Source organism: Oncorhynchus kisutch, linkage group LG5, assembly GCF_002021735.2.
Source record: "Oncorhynchus kisutch isolate 150728-3 linkage group LG5, Okis_V2, whole genome shotgun sequence".
NCBI classification, from domain to species: Eukaryota; Metazoa; Chordata; class Actinopteri; order Salmoniformes; family Salmonidae; genus Oncorhynchus; species Oncorhynchus kisutch.
The window spans coordinates 10,515,880-10,534,852 of NC_034178.2; the positions used below are offsets into that span (position 1 = coordinate 10,515,880).

The following is an 18,973-nucleotide window of genomic DNA, read 5'->3' on the forward strand; positions in this document are numbered from 1 at the left end:
ATATACGGTCGGGATTCAATTTGCAGTCTACAAATGATTTGTAATTATGTTCCGACCCCCCTGCTCAAGGGAAAAAAACGTCTTGCGGCTGAATCTAGTTGATGATCCCTGCAGTAGAGTGTCGTAACACTCGGTCCACACAATCCTGCTATAGCAAGGAAATGCTGCCTAGCTGCCCTGCTGTACACAGTGGGAGTGGAATGGAAATGCTGGCCCAACAGGAGATGAGACATACAAACACACCGACACACACACACACAGAGTACTGTGGGGCTGACGCAAGACAATCTCAGCCTCACGTGTCTCTCGCTTACGGCCGCCCGCTGCTCCTGACCTTCGGGATGTTTTTCTCTCTCCTTCCCCCTCTCCCTCTCCCTTCTCCCTCTCTCGACACCCTCCCTGTGATTCGTATTTGTCATTAAAAGGCATTGCATTTCAAGCTGGATAAAGCAGATGGGGCTGTGTAGGCATTAATGCTCCTTGATGCAGCACCTTGGCCTAAGTACAGATAGACTGCATGATGCTCTCTCTCTCTCTCTCTCTCTCTCTCTCCCTCTCTCTCTCTCTCTCTCTCTCTCTCTCTCTCTCCCTCTCTCCCTCTCCCTCTCTCTCTCTCTCTCTCTCTCTCTCTCTCTCTCTCTCACACTAAAGAGTGAAGCGGCAGCTCTAACAACAGGGTGTCTTCCTGGGAAAGCTGAATAAAGCTGAATTGCTGCCACGGTCTAAAGTGCTGCTTCACATGTTGTTGATGTAATCACTAAACATACAGGCTGAAGGCAAGACAACTGCCAGAGCTCTTATTGTTAGCTCTTATTAGTTATTGTAGACAGTATAATATTGCATCAAGTATAACCAAACCCAACTAACTTAAAAGACAAAATACTTGACTAAAATCATCTGACATTTTTCATAGCATAAATCAGTCCCAACTCATCCCTCATGTTCAGTCTTCTCTCTCTCCCAGCTCATCCCTCATGTTCAGTCTTCTCTCTCTCCCAACTCATCCCTCGTGTTCAGTCTTCTCTCTCTCTCTCTCCCAACTCATTCCTCATGTTCAGTCTTCTCTCTCTCCCAACTCATCCCTCGTGTTCAGTCTTCGCTCTCTCTCTTCTCTCTCCCACCTCTCTCTCTCCCACCTCTCTCTCTCTCTCCCATCTCTCTCCTCTCTCTCTCTCTCTCTCTCTCTCCTCTCTCTCCCACCTCTCTCTCTCTCTCCTCTCTCTCTCATCTCTCTCTCCCACCTCTCTCTCTCTCTCCCCTCTCTCTCTCCTCTCTCTCTCCCTCCTCTCTATCCCTCCTTCCTTTCAGACCAGTACTATTGAGCTCTAGTATTTAGTGCTTCCATCTTCTACCATACTCCCAGCAATCTGTCAGGCCACTGGCTATACTGACTGAGAACACACTGTACATCTAAGGGAAGGAAAGGAGGGAAGTGTGTTCTGGAACATCAGCTAGTTATTAAGGCTGACTTCTCACCTTTCTCTCTGTGTGTCTCTCTCTCACACACACACACACACACTGCACACACCACACACACACTGGACACACCGCACACTGCACACACCGCACACACTGCACAAACACCGCACACACACACACTGCATGCACGCACACATAAAAACAAACAGAAACACACTTCTCAGCACCTCTCTCTCACGATTATGGGTTAGCCTCTGCTGGTGGCAAAACAAAGAGAGAATGCCAAACACATAACAAAGAAAAACTATCTATTCTTAAAATGTGTCCTTGGCTGGAGGATAGCTAGCTTCCGTCCTCCTCTGGGTACATTGACTTCAATACAAAACCTAGGAGGCTCATGGTTCTCACCCCTTCCATAGGCTTACACAGTAATTATGACAACTTACGGAGGACGTCCTCCAACCTATCAGAGCTCTTGCAGCATGAACTGACATGTTGTCCACCCAATCAAAGGATCAGAGAATGAATCTAGTACTGAACGCATAAGCTACAGCTAGCCTGTACTGCAGTGCATAATATGTGGTGACTAGTTGACTCAAAGAGAGAGAAAGACAATAGTTGAACAGTTTTGAATAAATTAATTTCTTCCAAAATGAAGGAGAAGCAAGAGAGGGAGAGCTAGCTATATTTCATGGTATATTTCATCGAATGCAGCTAGCTAGTTTAGCCTACTCAAACACCCGGCACAAACAGCTAGCTGGCTATGGCTATTCAACACTGGAACTCTTCCAAGTCAAAGTAAGCTTTTGGTTGTATTAATTTATTGCCACCCGGGGCCCACCAATGTAACTGCTAAACTGCTTGCTGCTGACTGTACACTGTACTGCATGATTGTAGTGAGTTTACTAACGCTACAACTCTCGTTTGCAACTGTTGGACTAATGATTACACTCTAGATCAGCTTGACGCAGGCAAGAGTGCTAAAGGCAGTATTAAATGTGTCACTGTCTGTCACCTTGAGTCCTCAAGGTGAGCACCTACGCTGTAAACTTCCATTCATAGGCTAGGTTTTAGCAACCTCATGATGGGTATAGGGAACATTTTAGTATCATGTTGTAGCCTAAACCTATCGAAGTTACATTGAGCTGGGTGAATGGAATATGAGTGACAGTCATCCAATATGCTTTAATAGAAATAAGGCCACGTTCATTAAAAAAATGTAGCATCCTCCATCATCTTAAACGGCACCGACCGCCACTCACAGGCTTGTAAACACACAAACACACACACCCCTTTGTCCGCTACGACTTTTGTAAACTCTCTAAACAATACAATACAACTCTCTCTCTCTCTCTCTTCTCTGTCTCTCCTCTATTTGATTCACCATTTGTAATTCCCTCTGGGTATTTAAGCACCACTCTCCCGTTTCCAACTATCCTCTCACAAGGAACTAATGGTGGATATCTGCTCGGTACTGTGGCCGTTTGGATGACGTTCATGTTTGCCAAGGTTCTGCCTGTTTTCTATGGACTAATGGAAGAATAAACAGACAGAAATACTGTATGATCACCAGAGACTGACAGGTGGACATTTCACTGCAGTGTTCAACAGCGGGCAAATCAGCACAGCCACCAGAGGGGTTCGCCTTTCACCCGTTCTCCAGCCCATCATTTCCAGGAAATCAATTTCAAACGGAGCCGTCAATATCATGACTGATAGCAGACAGCTATCAATAATAGGTTACATGGTATGTAGCAGGTGAAGGCCCAGCGCCGGTCCAAAATGTGTAACTTACAATTTGCGGTGCAGGGGATTCTCAAATCAGGTGTATTGTACGTCAAGCAAACATCACCTTGAAAAGCACATTTAGGAGGAGAACCGTTCCACTTCGATATTTTTTATCTGCTGAATAAGCCTACCTCAAGATACATAAACACACCTAACTCTCAATGGTACGCTTACCCAGCTGAGCTGCATAAGAGATAAACGCTGATTTATAAAGTGTGAGATTAGATCTGGTGACACACTCATCAGCACAAAGCCATAAAGTGAGAAAGAGAGAAAAGTGCAAGTCATTGTCTGTGGGATAAAACCGTCACCTTTGTCTGCTTGGTGAAACCTTGAGGGAGTAGAGCCAGTGGTAACACACACAGAGAGAGAGAGAGAGAGAGAGAGAGAGAGAGAGAGAGAGAGAGAGAGAGAGAGAGAGAGAGAGAGAGAGAGAGAGAGAGAGAGAGAGAGAGAGAGAGAAAACAAAGATAAGCTGAGCCAAACAGATGAGCCACAGAAGAGAGGGTGAGAAACAACTAAACAGCCAACCAATTTAATCCACTGTATTGTTGAGGAACATGATTCAGTTTGACTCCAACTGATAGGCCTAACAATTTAAATGCAATGTTAGACTACATCAACAGACACTGTAATAACTGTTTAGATTATAATGTTAGACTACATCAACAGACACTGTAATAACTGTTTCAATTCAATGTTACTGCAACAGATCACAAACACTGATGATGGTTCATTTGCGTGTTTCACTCGCCCCCTAAAATGTGCTGATCAAAATGGAGAGAAATGTAATTAATTGCACGATTCACTGAATGAAACTCTGAATTTGTAATGTAATCAGAACAACTGCTTTTTCAAGAAGCCCTTGTTAAATTTAATTGGGGGAGAAAATCCTCTTGTGTCGAAAGAATGAAATCTAATTAAGCCTGGAATCGAAGGAGTCTGCGAACTCTCCTCTACGCCAAAACACATTTTGTTGATGACAAGTTGAGCAAAGAAAATAATTCAAAAGCTCCCCGCATAACAACTATAAGTATTAGGGAATGTCACACAGGGCCCAACAACAACAAAAAGCTATGTTGTTGACAGTTGTTCAGAGATGATAGAAAGGTAACAGAGAAAAGAGTCCGTACTCACTGACAGGAAATGTCTTCAGCTCTGTGACATCACTGCTCTAACACCTGAGAGAGAAAAAGAGGACGACAGTCAGGTTAATCCATTTATACATTAATATGTCTTCTGTATGACACCGTTCATTGGAAAATACAATCTAAACACTAATGACGACCAGTTTGGGACCTGATGGGTGAATACCTCATTCATTTCCAACATACATCGATATCAAAGCTCTGTGCGCTGCTGTGGTCAACTGACAGATCAAACAAAACAAAAGGACATGGCATTTTGAGACACAGCTAGGATCTGGCACTGAGCGTAAGCAGAGCAGATCTAACACACACACACACACACACACTCTCTCTCTGTCGCAGGCACAGCAGGCCTGCGAACACAAACACGCCACACAACACACACTCATACATTTTTCCTGCTCAACCTGTTAGAATGAAAGCCAGACATTATGGCTTTTGTTGTGAGGGAGGAGGATATTTTCCTAAAAACACAAGACAGTTCTTGCTAAGAGAGAGAACCAGCCCTTCCCAGTGTTCTCACGCCACTCGGAGCTACACTGTCTCGGATCTATCCGTCTTCCTGGAGCACAGAGAAGGGGAGAGGCAGCGAGGGAACTTTCTCAGCCTGTGTATCTGAAAGGACATAGTGACCGTCTTGCCTGTGTGTCACGGCCGTGGCACTGTCTCTCTCACTGCAGCACCGCTAGTGGTGTCATGGTCACTCTGGTACACACATTCACCCTGACACTGGGTAAAACTCTATAGCACACAGACAGACACAGGGGCACAGAAACGCACGCGCCATTACGGCTGAAATCTCCACAGGAAATAAACGGTATTAACTAGAGTGACGGTGTCCGTCTATAATAACGACGTGATCTAGCGATAATGACTCCTCCTCGTCATCCACAGGCCTGATCTGGTCGTCTGTTCTCACACACACACACACACACAAACACACACACACACATCACCTTGATTACACATCTCCGTGGTGATAACACACCGCACCGGGCCGAGTGAGGGAATTCATCTGTGCGTCTTCATAAAGGCCTATTAGAGCCATGATTAAAGGATGTTCCCTCAGAGAGGGCGCGACGCTGAAATGATTCCCCCAGCCAAAGAGTGCTGTAATGAGAGTGGCGAGATGTGAAGCTATATACCTCACCCCGTTTTCGCCTGCCTGGGTATTTGAAATACACACTGACCTGACTACAGCTACGCTAGCTATTTGCTAAGACAATGGGCCTAGAACACTTTAGAGCCTTACGTACGCTCTACTCAAACACTGTCATAAGCAACACAACGGTAGCCAGCAGCATCTGACTAGGCCTAAACATTCTGTAAGCCCGCAGGCACAAAACAACAGGTCCACGAAGAACAAGGCTTTTCAATTCCAGGCCTCCAGGGCAACAGCTGTGACGTGGCCCCGGAGGCCTGGAATTGAATAGCGCCTTTGGCGGAGGGAACCGTCACGATAAATCTAGTAATGTAGACTTTAACTTTAGTGAGGAGAAACCTTAGCGAGGCCGTCATAAAGTGCCATTCAATGACAGACACGCTAAAAAGGTGCTTGTTTCCTTTTGCTCTCGGCTCATCTGTGATATCGCAGGCCAGGGAGGGGAGGGAGGGATGAAAGCGGAGGGCACTGACTGTGAACTGGCCGCAGACATTTTTCTGAAACCTCCGGAACAAAACAGGCAAGTCTTGACAATCTATCCACCACTGAGTCGTCACACAATCAGTTGCAGGAAACCGATCCCTAAATAGCAGTGATTCATCTCTTCATCACACAAAGTCAGTACACAGAACACAAAGAGACCCTCCCGCTCTATCCCCCTTCTCTCTTTCTGCTTAAAAATACTGCTTCTCCCAGCTTTCTTTTGCGTGTGATTTACTGGCACTGTTTAACTGCGGGGCAGTATCTTTTATCGTTACATGATCTGGAGCTGAAAGCTGACAAAATGGAATCTGTGGCGAGAGGTGAGTGTCTGTTCTGTGGAGAGACGAGGAAGAGGGGAGGGAGAAGAATCTGTGTGCAGAAACGTTTGCCTAAGTGCAATTCAGATCCTCTCTCTCAGCTTATTCAGAAGAGCCTCTCTGTGTGTTCTATTCCATTAAATGCCTTCTTCGTAGACCTGATGGAGCAAGTCCCATTCCTGGGGAGTGGGTTATCCCCCACAATGTAAAGCACAAGAACTGGCTGAAAAGCAACGAACAAAACACAATCCATTTGTGGGATTTAAGAGAGAGAACACCCTCAAGGGACTGTCATCGTGTAACACAAACAGTGTGTGTGTGTGTGTGTGTGTGTGTGTGTGTGTGTGTGTGTGTGTGTGTGTGTGTGTGTGTGTGTGTGTGTGTGTGTGTGTGTGTGTGTGTGTGTGTGTGTGTGTGTGTGTGTGTGTGTGTGTGCGCATTAGCGCATGGGCGTAAGTGTGAGCATATGTGTGAGCGTGATGGTACTGTATGTGTGAGCGTGAGCGTGATGGTACTGTACGTGTGAGCATGATGGTACTGTATGTGTGAGCGTGATGGTACTGTATGTGTGAGCGTGATGGTACTGTATGTGTGAGCGTGAGCGTGATGGTACTGTATGTGTGAGCTTGATGGTACTGTATGTGTGAGCGTGAGCGTGATGGTACTGTATGTGTGAGCGTGATGGTACTGTATGTGTGAGCATGATGGTACTGTATGTGTGAGCGTGATGGTACTGTACGTGTGAGCGTGATGGTACTGTATGTGTGAGCGTGATGGTACTGTATGTGTGAGCGTGATGGTACTGTATGTGTGAGCGTGAGCGTGATGGTACTGTATGTGTGAGCGTGATGGTACTGTATGTGTGAGCGTGATGGTACTGTATGTGTGAGCGTGATGGTACTGTATGTGTGTGCCATTTATGATTCAGCCCTGTTACTGCTACTCCCAATATGGCTGGGAGCCAATTCCTACAGTAGCATCATGATGAATCTGAGGGGAGCCTCTCTCCGTCTCCCTCCACTTAGCCTATGGGGCTATCATTCACCGGCTAATTGGACGGACCTGCCTTTGGCCTCAGCTTAAAGGTCCAATGCAACCGTTTTTATCTCAACATCAAATCATTTCTGGGTAACAATTAAGTAACTTACTGTGATTGTTTTAAATGAAAATTGTAAAAAAAATAAACAAAAATAGCTTCTTAGCAAAGGGCATTTTCCCAAGGAAGAATTTTGCTAGGACTCCCTGGGAGTGGTCTGAGTGGGAAGCGGAAAACTGAAGAAAAATACAGGGTTTTTTATCTTTATTTAACTAGGCGATAATGACAGCTTACCCTGGCAACGCTGAGCCAATTGTGCGCCGCCATATGGGACTCCCAATCACAGCCGGATGTGATACAGCCTGGATCCGAACCAGGGACTGTAGTGACGCCTCTTGCATTGAGATGCAGTGTCTTAGACCACTGCCCCACTCGGGAGCTCAGAAAGGCTTGGAACTCTCTTTCTTATTGGTCTAATAACTCATTTACCGTATGGTGATGTCACCATGGAAGGCCAAAACTCCATCGCACCAAAACAGGCTGAAATGTATTTTTAAACAGCATTATGATCATTTTCACAATTTCACAGTATTATTCCAACCGCATAGTGTAGAAATATATATAAAACACAGGAAATCAAAATGTTGACTGCACTGAGCCTTTAAGACATGCTGATGTAACTGTGGGTCATCAGACTGAACGCAGCCCACGTTCACTACTGTGGGACTTCATTCATTCAGGCTATACAATTGATACTTGGCTACACAAATTAACCATGAGCAGTAGCATGAAGTAGCCTCTAGAGTAGACACTGATCTGAGGTGAGCTTGGCACCCCCCTTTAATGGTTACAGTTATGATACAGAGAAAGAAGTGCCTATGGGCAACTTGTACCCAGAGTGCACCACTGTCTGTCTGAGTGAGTGAATGAGAGGACGCAGCCGCTCCATCAGAGCAGAGCTCCATGGCTCAGTGTCATCCCAACAGCCTTGACAATCTACCAAGATGACGCGTGAAGGTCACTCACAGCAGCCGCCAACGCAGCTGTCACGCCTCTCCCACCCACCGCCCTCTCTCTCTCTCTCTTCCGCCTCGGCCGGCTCTGGGTCGATCAACAAACGACCAACCATTCATACCCTGCAATAATCCTCTCTCTGTACTCCCCCTGTTAGCCTAGCTCAGCCTCAACATGGAATTCCATACAAGAGATAGTTTAAAATACAAGATTATCACCAAAGTTCATCTACAAGCTAACGTTCAACCTAATATAAAGCACAGGGAGAAAGATGAGAGATGTCCATCTGTCTTGATTCCAGTATTACTGTGTTTCGGTGGTTAGTTTCCATTAAATGAATCGCCTGTCTCAATCAGTGAGTCAATAAAAGCCCAATCCTGTCAAACCCTGAGGGAGATGTGTGTGTGTGTGTGTGCGCATGTGTGTATGTTTGGAGGGAGTGAAGAGCTCTGACAGGTGACTGATTGAGTGCTTTCATTTCCCCCCAGTGTTGAGATTACACACACACGTACACATACGCACGCACACGCACACGCGCACACACACACACACACACACACACACACACACACACACACAGAGAGAGATGTTGTTTCCGCTTCTGGTCCATGCTTAAATTAGCTCTAAATATTTGGATTACACGCGGGAGCTCTCACAGAGGATTTAGCCTCCGTAGCCTGCAGGCCAGGGGGATGTGTGGATGTTTCCATCTTTGAACAAACATAAGACACTCACACACACACACACACACAAGCACACCAACACAAGTATACCCGCACACACAAATACAACCTTGCCACACAGACACACACTAGTTCAAACCACAACACAACAACCACAAAACACCAATCCTACCAAGGCCCACAAGGCCGGATACCCTGCAACTCAATCCATGGATGTTATTATGTAGTCTAAGAGTTTCAGTTAGTAGAGGGTGGATACTAACTCCAGAAACTGCTCCCATGCTGCCCTGTGAGCTAGTAGAGGTCAGTGCCCCCCAGCCTGAGATAAAGGCGTCTCCCCGTCCGCTCTCCGAGCGCCTGCTTGGGTAGAGGCGTCTCGCGTTACAGCTGTCTCTCAGTGTCATCGTTTAGAGAAAGGGACAATGCCACAAGGCAGGCAGCTAGCCTTTCATGGCGGCCAGGAATAAGAACAGCCACTCTGGGGCAGACGGAGGAGAGGAGCGACGGTTTCTCTGTTTCTCTGTTTCAACTCCCGCCAAATTGAGACTAGAGGAGAGATCACCACAGCATGTGTCTAGGCTATCTGTGGAAGAGAATGATGTCTGAGAGAAAATGGTGGCACATTTTCAACTTTCCATTTCCTTCTCATGGGCCTTTAATGAATGACTTGTTACATGTGGTTCCCTGCTTTTTCCTGCTTGTAAGCTAAGTGTCTTTTAGTTATTGCACAGCACACACGTACGGGAAAAGACGGACGAATACGGATGGGGAAGAGACTGTAGAACATCAAATGAACAGATAGAATCCGTCCATTCCCAGGAATAACTCCACAGTGCGTCTGTGCTAGTCACGCTAGTGTGGATTACTTGAATCCCCCTCTTCCCGAGGTGAAGTCCCTGTTCTGACCTCTAGTTCTAAAAACAGCCAGTTAGCTCCGGGTCAAAGTAATGACTCATCCAATCAGGAGAATGTTTAGGCCGCAGCTCTGTTACTAGGTAGGCTGAGTCAAGCTGAAATCACCATAACCTGCAAAGGCCTAATCTATATTGTAGGCTATATTTTACTAGATGTGTAAAAGACAATATAGAAAGGTTAGCACTGGCGGACTTGCCATTACGGCAGAAGAGGCAATTGCTTCAGGCGTCACATCATCATCATCATCATCATCATTAAGGGGCCTCGTGAGCTGGGCATAATAAAAATAAACCTCTTTAAGCTAGGGATATCTGTTTTTTTTTGCATGGGCTCTGTCCCAATCCACCGCATCCCCCAATGTCGGCCTTCCACATCTGCGGTGGAAGGTGGCAGAGCTACGGCGGTGTTTGTCAGACAATGAGACATCCCAAAAATCTGTATTCTGATGAAAATATCTGTAGCGTTCGAACGTTTTGGGCTACACACTAATATAGAAAGACTCTCACGAACATGATTGGTTTTGTCTCGTCTTCCATCACACCTGGTTCCAATTCCATCAATTACATGTTGTGTATTTAGCCCTCTGTTGCCCCCCATGTCCTTGTCCGTAATTGTTTGTTGTCAGTGCTTGTGCACGTTATGTTCTGGTGTGCGTCGCGTTATGTACCCATGTATTTTATTGTTCTGTATCCGGTGGGTATTGATAATTAAACACAGTTGGAAACACAGTTTTGCTCTCCTGCGGCTGACTTCTCTGCCGCCAATACGCACCCCAGAGAGGGTCCTAAAATTCCAAATCAAATGGTATGACCATCTTAAAACAATTCCATAGGTTAGCTTAGTAGAAAACCAGGCCCGGGCCCTGGGTATTCAACTCTTACCCTACTAGATCCGGAGCCAGCTGGTTTTCTGTTCTACCAGACAATTAATTGCACACACCTGATGTCCCAGGGCTAAATCAGTCCCTGATTAGAGGGGTACAATGAAAAAAAGCAGTGGAACTGGCTTCGAGATCCAGTGTTGAGTTTGAGGGCTCTGGGGGGATACAATACGTATGTCTTTAGTAAAAAGACAGGCGCTGCTGATAATACTGCCATCGTCGTCAAGGCAGAGGACATGCAAGTATGGCCCATGTATCCGATGCTGTCTGGCCAAAAAGAGTATTGCATGTCATACTCTTTTTTGGCCAGACAGCATCTGATACACGGGTTACATATAGTTAGACAGAGGGGTGCTGTTTCACTCGCTCGTATGCTTTCTCCAGTGAAATAGTTTCATCCACTTGTGAATCGAAGGAAAGGTGGCGGGGTCACAGCGCACTGTTCGGAAGCTGGAATTATTTGGATGAACGTGCGAAGACGGGCCCCTGCCTGGGGCCTCCAAATCACTAAGTACGCCCCGGAAGTTTAGTCCTATTATCTGTGAATCAGCTCTAGTACAATACAACTGACACATGCATCTGTCTGCTGCATGGATGTAGCGTAGGCCTAAGGTCTCTTTACTCCTGCCCTACTCATCCAAATGCAAGCAGGACTGTTTACAAAGAAGACCTTCTACTGTATGGTTACTGCTGACCAACACACATTAGGCTATTTCATTGCTGAACAGATTTCCCCCCCCCCCCCCCCATTCCTCTACATCCTTGTCAGTTCTTATGGCGCTCAGTTAAAATGTAATATTTAAAATTCTGGCTAGGTTGCAGCAGTCTGCCAGCACAGCTAAAATGAAAAGCCTTTGTGGCAGCAGTGACCAGATTTTAAATGCTGGGTGATCAATAAATAAAAGGTTGATTGTTGAAGCGCAACCTCAGAGTGTGTGTGTGTGTGTGTGCCTGTGTGTGTGTGCCTGTTTCCTTTTAACAGCCACCCAGGGGCTACTCCATGCTCCTCAATCCTGCAGCCAGCTGTCCTAGTATGATGAACAACATTGACCGTCCCCGGCACCACCACAATACGAAACCTTACACAATTCCCATTCCCACATCCAAAGATATTTCTATCCGCAATGCCAACAACACTTCAGAATTCCCAGCATGTGAGAGATACTGCAGATATGTGAATAGAGCATGCAGGCTGCACACTATTTTAGTAGAGAATGTAAAAAGGTGATAAGCCAACCAAACAGGCCTAGGCTAGGCTATACTACGATTGGTATTTCCAACAGCGTCCCCATTATCACAGTCGGCAGGGACTCAATCACTGAAGCATTCCAGCCACGGCACGCACAGGCAATATGACAATCTCCCCGGGGGCAAAAAGAAATGGATGGCTCGCAGGAGAAGACCACTAAAAAAAAGCCCTAATGGTGTCGACTCTAGTGGATTGCTCCTTACGCATAGCTTAGGATATACACTCCTTCAGATGATGTCATTCGAAAGCATCATACTTGGACCCACTCTGAAGGACTCATGTTAAGCAGAGCTGTGGTTTATCCGACTCTTGTGTCATAGGGTATCATGTCATACACGTTTAACATGGCTACAGACAAGACAGAGGGGCTGGCGTTAAGCAGTAGGCCTAGCTAAACGACTACTAGGCTATGAATGGAACCATGTTGTTTTGGGGGAAAAGGATATTCTTCTGTAGCCTATACTTGGCTCAGTTCCCTACATCAGTTAGCTTAACCAACGCTCTTAGATCTCATCAGGCTATCAGCATCTTAGATTGAAGTGTGCTCATTCGGGACAGGAGGAAGGAAACTGTAAGGCCTACTACTTGGCTACTGTAAGCAATAGCCTACATCTGAAATTAAAGACAGGTTTTTGTCTCTGCCTCAAACACCCTCACAAATCAAGTCAATAGGCCTGGTTTTTCCCTTTGTGACTGTTTTGAGAAAACGGGCTGGTTTTATGATACAGTACAAAGAAGGAAGAATGAATCGACAGACAGGCTAGCCTACTCCTTTATAGACTTTCTGCAGAGCTCAAGGACTTTGAAAATGAGGCGTTACTTGAGGGAGAAATCAACCTCTTCACCTTGCCAGTGGAACAACAAGCATCCTGACAGACAGACCATGGAAAAAATAACCTTGAGTTTCATCAAGGAAGTTCTCACATTGAATGATAAATAGGAAGAAGCCCAGGGGACGGACAACAAAAAGACCAAAGGAGCTAATCGCCTCCCTTTCTCCCAAACATGGCCTCCGTGTCTTTGGTATTTCAGAAACAAAGTGAACTTGGCGTGACCTGGTTGTACAAAAGGCATTTATGCTGCTATTTTTGGTGTCTACGAAAGCAACAACAACACAGAGATTATTTGTACGTGTTAAACAAGCCAGACTGCTGTAAAACTGACATCTGCTTGTACCAGTAATGCTCCCCCTTGACACAGTTACTTTCAGTTCATGTCACAAACTGAACCAGGCCACCATAGATGCCCACGGTATGTTCTTGTATATTGCCGACATTCATCTTGCATACTACCACCATGTTTGTAAAAATGGATGTGTGGGCTATAACGTAGGCTAGCCTATGTAAAAATGTTATGTCGATACTATATCTCAACTTAATGTACAGTGTAACTAGAATAGCAAAGTGGAGGTGAAGTAGGTCATAGGAGCACTAACAAACCTGCCCTACCAACTGCTGGCGTTAACTTATAGGCCTCTGTCAACAGTTGTGCTAATGAGTACAGACTACAGATGCTGCAAGTAACATTTTCAGACATGACAGTTACCATGCACAGTAACAAAGGTTTAATAGCCAACAATAATAAACAGCATTAGCCTAATTAAACCGTTTGGATTTTAAGCCAATTCCTGCATCGCTACAGGGCCATCAATTTCACCACACATCTTTATAAAAGCCTCTGTCTAGTTAGTACTTGACTCCGGAGAAGTCGTGTGTGTGTGAGAGAGCTTGAAGTAAGCACGGGGATGGAGGACTCAGTGGCAATCCAGCTTTAGGTAATTAGGCTCTGGTTGATTAATTTCGCATAACACAAAACAGTCTTACTTCCTCTTTAGAGTTGAAAACTTAAAATAAGTGTGAACAACACACCGCCACTACAACACACCACCACTCATAGACTGTACCCAACTGTTCGTTCCCTTACCACACATAAGATCTGTTTACAGAAGCTAATCAATCTCTGTGTAGGCCATACAAAACAACATAAACAAGAACATCAATGCCAGAAACAAACAATGTAGGCCTTCGTTTCCAGGGTTACAGTAATAAATGCTTCATTACAGTGTCTCACGAACAATGAAGGGAAACATTGAAACTAGCACAAGGAGCTGCAGTATAGGAATATAGCACGCTAATCAAATTCAGTACACACTGCAATCAGCGAGAGCCGTGTGTGTATTGCGTTTAAGGTCAATTCAAAGAGTGGTGGCGTTGACGGCGACAAACTGTTTGAGTGTTGACTGGATAACCATCCTCACCTCATTTCAAAAAGACAAAAAAGTGGTGGACACCAAAGCAGGCACGTTCCTCTAACATTATCAGCCCTAATTTCAATAGTACAGGATTAGACAGAATAGACTTGTGTGCATATGGGATTGTCTGTAGAAAAGCTGTCCAAGTTTTGTCCGTTTCAGCACCCCCAGACACAGGGGCTCCTAAACCTAATTTCTCCTAATCAGCTTAGTCAATAGCAACCATTTGGTGCAACGTTGGGTAGACATGCAAATAAGGCTTAAACATGCCTATCTTTAATTCCTGAATGTTCAAGTCAAGCGGAAGTCCTTTTTATCTCCTGGCAAAGAAAACAACATTCTGTGGTGGGGGGTAGAGAGAGGGGAAGTGAGGGGGGGGGGGGGGGCAAGGGGGAGAGAGGGGGGAGGCAGAGAGAGAGAGAGAGAGAGAGGTGGAGCACTACAGTTACATTGTTTTGCTTCTCTTGGCCAGGCATGGAGACATCCCTGATTTGAGTGTGCTTGAGGTAGCACAGTTTGCTTCCATTTCAAACCAACATCACAAACAAGCCCTGACAGATTTGTTCTCTCTCACTCGCATTATGGGGAAACACACAGCAACACAAGTATATTAGTGCTCCTCTGCCCTGTTCTGCTGTGTGTGTTCAGCTGCAGCACACACACACGCACACAAAAGAAGCTAACAATAGCCGTTTGTAATAGCGGTGGAAAAATGGGAGAGACTGTTCCGTTTCAATTCACTGATACCACTAATGGCTTCTTAGCAGCTCCATGAAATCAAGCAGCTGTCATGTCCATGCATCAGCACAGGGAGAGGAGAGGAGCCATTCCCAGAAGGAAAAAGGCATCGCGCCTCCCTCAGCAAGGATGTTTGGCTAAACATCTGCTCCTGTGCACTTTAGCTTAGCAGCAGTAAATATCCAAACAAAGAGGGTGGGAGGTGAAATGATTAGATTTCCTATCACAAAGCATCATTGTTGTTTTTTTACAACTGCTTGTGAGACGACAACTGAGATCCATTTTAAAGACTATCCCACAGGGATATGGCGGATGGATGCTCACCAGAAAAACTGATGATGAGAGTATAATCTCTAGTGTGACAGGAGAGTCTTTGATGATAAACTAAATGGTTTGCTACTTTAGGTAACCTACGTTTGGAATCTTTCCTCCGCCATAACATCAGCAAAACACACAAATGAACCCATGGCATGTTATTACACGGTAATTTAAAAAAAAAATGAAATTCAGCCTACTGTCATCATCTATCTACTGTCTCTGTCACACCTCTGCCATCTTCTCAGAAATGAGCTTTACAATGACGAGACGGTGGATAATGACTAGGCTACATGTTGTTCAATAGTGCCTACCACTTATGGCATGATAATTAGGCCCAGACCTATAGTCATCTAAGGTGAATATTGTGTTATTACCGGTAGATAAGCCAAGGCACACTATCTTTGCCTTTTATTTGTAAACAAGTGTCAAAGACTCCCACAATGCAAAGGGGGAGTAAGCAAACAAGAAAAGAGGGGAAAGGGGAAAATACTAATAATACTTTGCTTGACTAATTAAAAGTTGTCATTTGTATAAACATCAATAGCTGTTGGTCAATGTCTAATTAGATTGGCTATTAGTCCATTAAACAATATATATGTTTAAATGCAATAGCAAAAAAATATGATGATACACCGGGCTATGTATCATAACATCATTCTGATATAGCATATTAATTCTAATCGATTATGATTAGCCTATTGCCTAATTCCAGCGGTTGAACGATTAAAACACATAATGTGTGCTATTCGTGTCATTGACTAAAAGTGGTGTGACAAATAACACCTTTATCAAAGTGTCATTGATAAACTAGAAAAAGTGCATGTAGAAAACACCTAACCAAGTCCAGTGAGAGAAAAAAAATCTAGGTTAAAAAGGCAGTTTTGCATGGCATCTCCACCTGTCACTACGGTATTAAAACACACCGTTTGTGTTATCTGCGTGTTCAAAAACACGCATCCGATTCTTGCAACACTGCATAATGTCACTGTAACGTTGTAGCTGAATCCCACTCTCCTTCAAACGTAACACCAAATTGTTCCTCCTTCCAATCACAGGTTAAACGTTGCCTACATTTCTCTTAAAACTTCACATGACGTCACCGTCTACATTTCTTTTCCCATAGTCTAGTTTAAACTTTCTCTAGGTAAAACATGGATACGTTTCATTCAAGCGTGGGGGTGCTTAGGGAATTTAAATCAACCAAGATGGCGAAAAAGCTTGTTGTTTGGAAGGGCAGAAAAATGGAGGATATTGTAATATACACAAAGGGATACATTTCAACAACTCGGCCAGGCAGCAGCTGCTTCTTGTTTGAGGAAGCAACAAAAGATAGCTTTAGCCAGTTGTAAAAAAAAAAAAAGAGCCTGAAACTCGACAAAAACATCAAACTGATTTGACTAATAAGATATGTAATTTTACCTGGCAAACCACAACACAATCTGTTGTATAGTTAAATCAAGTATTTATGTTTGTGCTTACTAATTATTTTATTTTCGCATTGAGGAGCTATTAGCTCGGATTTTGCCCTGTCTGTAAACGGACAGCTAAATAGACCAAAGGTAGCTTGTGCTCCCTACCTTCATTGACTCCCACATTTCGTTCCTTTAAATGTGCGCAAAAAAATACTGGCCAACTTATGTACAATAGTGGGTAAAAACATCGTCAAAAAAAGTTTTCCTGAACTAAATAAAACAGTTTTTTATTTAAAAATAATAATAATAATAGAACAGTTCAATTAAAGCGCACGAGAGAGGACACAAAGACGATTCCGACTATCAGGTCACAAACTAGCTTGATCTGAGCAACGACACAAAAAAAACTCCCGTTTACTCTACAAAACAACTTTGGTGTAGTCTATTATTTTACCATGCAGCAAAGGCGCACATGCCGATTGCTTAGAATAACATTGTATCCATTTGATAAGTTTCTATCAATGTGCAGTTGACGATTGAGGGACACACGCAGTAAGCAAAGAAACTACAGCTCGCCTCGCGAAACAAATCAAGCCAGCTACATCGCTTGTTCTATGATATAACAGACCGTCTTCTTTACCCCCACCTTGAAATAAGAGGACACTTACCTTTAGTTTCGACACTAATACTTATTTCCAACGGGATTTTGTTTCAAGTAATACTTCGTGTCGCCTTCTAGTCTCTTTTCGATTTCGTTTTGAAAGAGGCCGGTAACGGATGATAAAGAAAGGAATTGGGCAGTAATTGAGTCTCGGTGTGAGTGAGTGTGTGTTAGTTACTAACAGCAGATTGAAGGAGACTCTTCTCAAGGTTTATTCAGCTCCACTTCAAGGAACCAAAGTGACGTCAGCTTACATGCTGCCACAAAAGAAAACTTGTATTTGACATTAATAGAGATCAATGTTTGTTTCAATTAGGAAAACAATAGTACACTACATTTAGACAGTTGAACTATGATTAGGGCTACACCATATGCTAATGTGACGGGGGAAAAAACAAGGACAAACAAAAGCGTCTATTGAATTGATTCAAGGATGAGGAATCTTATTGGCTTGTTTTGTTTGTTTATTTTTTATTTATTTTTAAAGTTATGTCATTGATTGTGCATCATCATTGATATTATTAATAGATTACCTGCATAATGCAAATCATGTATGGAATGACTGAAACTTCTCAAATGACAAAGATTACTTTCAGTGCATGTTCCACAGGCTAGAGATCAACTAGTCACTTTAATGTGATTCCAAGTATCAGGGAAATGTATGATTTATTATTAACATAAACATGTTGTCAATGGAAATGCTATAATAAAACATATCTTTTTTAAACTGTGCTGTTTTAAAACGCATGCATGTGTGGGATTGAAATGAATGCTCAAAATGTGTTTGGTCATCATTTGTGACAGTACACGTGATGCTCAAATTTGGTTAATATTTAATATTAACTCTCACATTGTGTCTTTCCTCATCTTGGGACAGAATAAACAGTGATACTGTTGCCCAAATCGTTATGTGTGTTTTCATAATCTGTTTAGGTTTATAGTGACAGATGAACCCTCAAAAGATCATCCTAAATGTGATGAAAGTTTCCCCTTAATGCCACTTCCAATGATTTACAACTAGAATAAGTGGGAGGTACTTGGTGCAAATGTTGCCTTTTGGTTTTCAAACAAAACGCACTTGCAAAAACAGAAAATCCAGGGGAGAAATACACAGATCTTTTCCTAAGGAGAAGATCAATACCATTGCAATGCAAAGACACAACAGCCATCTGTGTGCCTAATTGTACACTCTATACCTCTGTCTCTGAACACATAATATAAGCAACAGGCTGAGCATGGGCCCTGTGACCCAGACAAGGGTTTTAGTCAGTCAGACGGGGGTGCAGGCAGCCAGATTATTTCATTGAACTGGAAAACAACAAGGGGATGAGTGGTTAAAAATGGAATGGGTACAACTGCTCTGCTCTGTTTACATGCCCCTGGCCCCACCCTTAATTTGTTTTGCTGTTTTCACATGTTGAGCTTAAATTTCACATGTGAAACCATATTTTCACATGTATAAAATGTAGACTTCACATGTTAACACCACCTTTTCACAT

The 18,973-nt window shown here is 44.0% G+C and overlaps 1 protein-coding gene across 13 annotated transcripts in view; it reads right to left on the minus strand.

The window, feature by feature from the left end:
- LOC109890428 (bromodomain adjacent to zinc finger domain protein 2B) overlaps nucleotides 1-17,667 on the minus strand; it is a 70,349-nt gene extending 52,682 nt beyond the window's left edge. For 11 of the 13 annotated variants that reach the window (XM_031824371.1, XM_031824372.1, XM_031824381.1 and 8 more), the window contains exons 1-2: nucleotides 17,482-17,667; nucleotides 4,345-4,388 (exon numbers count right to left, since the gene is read on the minus strand). The gene's annotated coding sequence lies outside the window, so the exon portion shown is untranslated. Of the gene's footprint in view, nucleotides 1-4,344; nucleotides 4,389-16,978; nucleotides 17,039-17,481 lie in introns of those variants that run through there. The other 2 variants (XM_031824369.1, XM_031824370.1) reach the window with 2 other exon arrangements.
- Nucleotides 17,668-18,973: the final 1,306 nt, after the last annotated feature.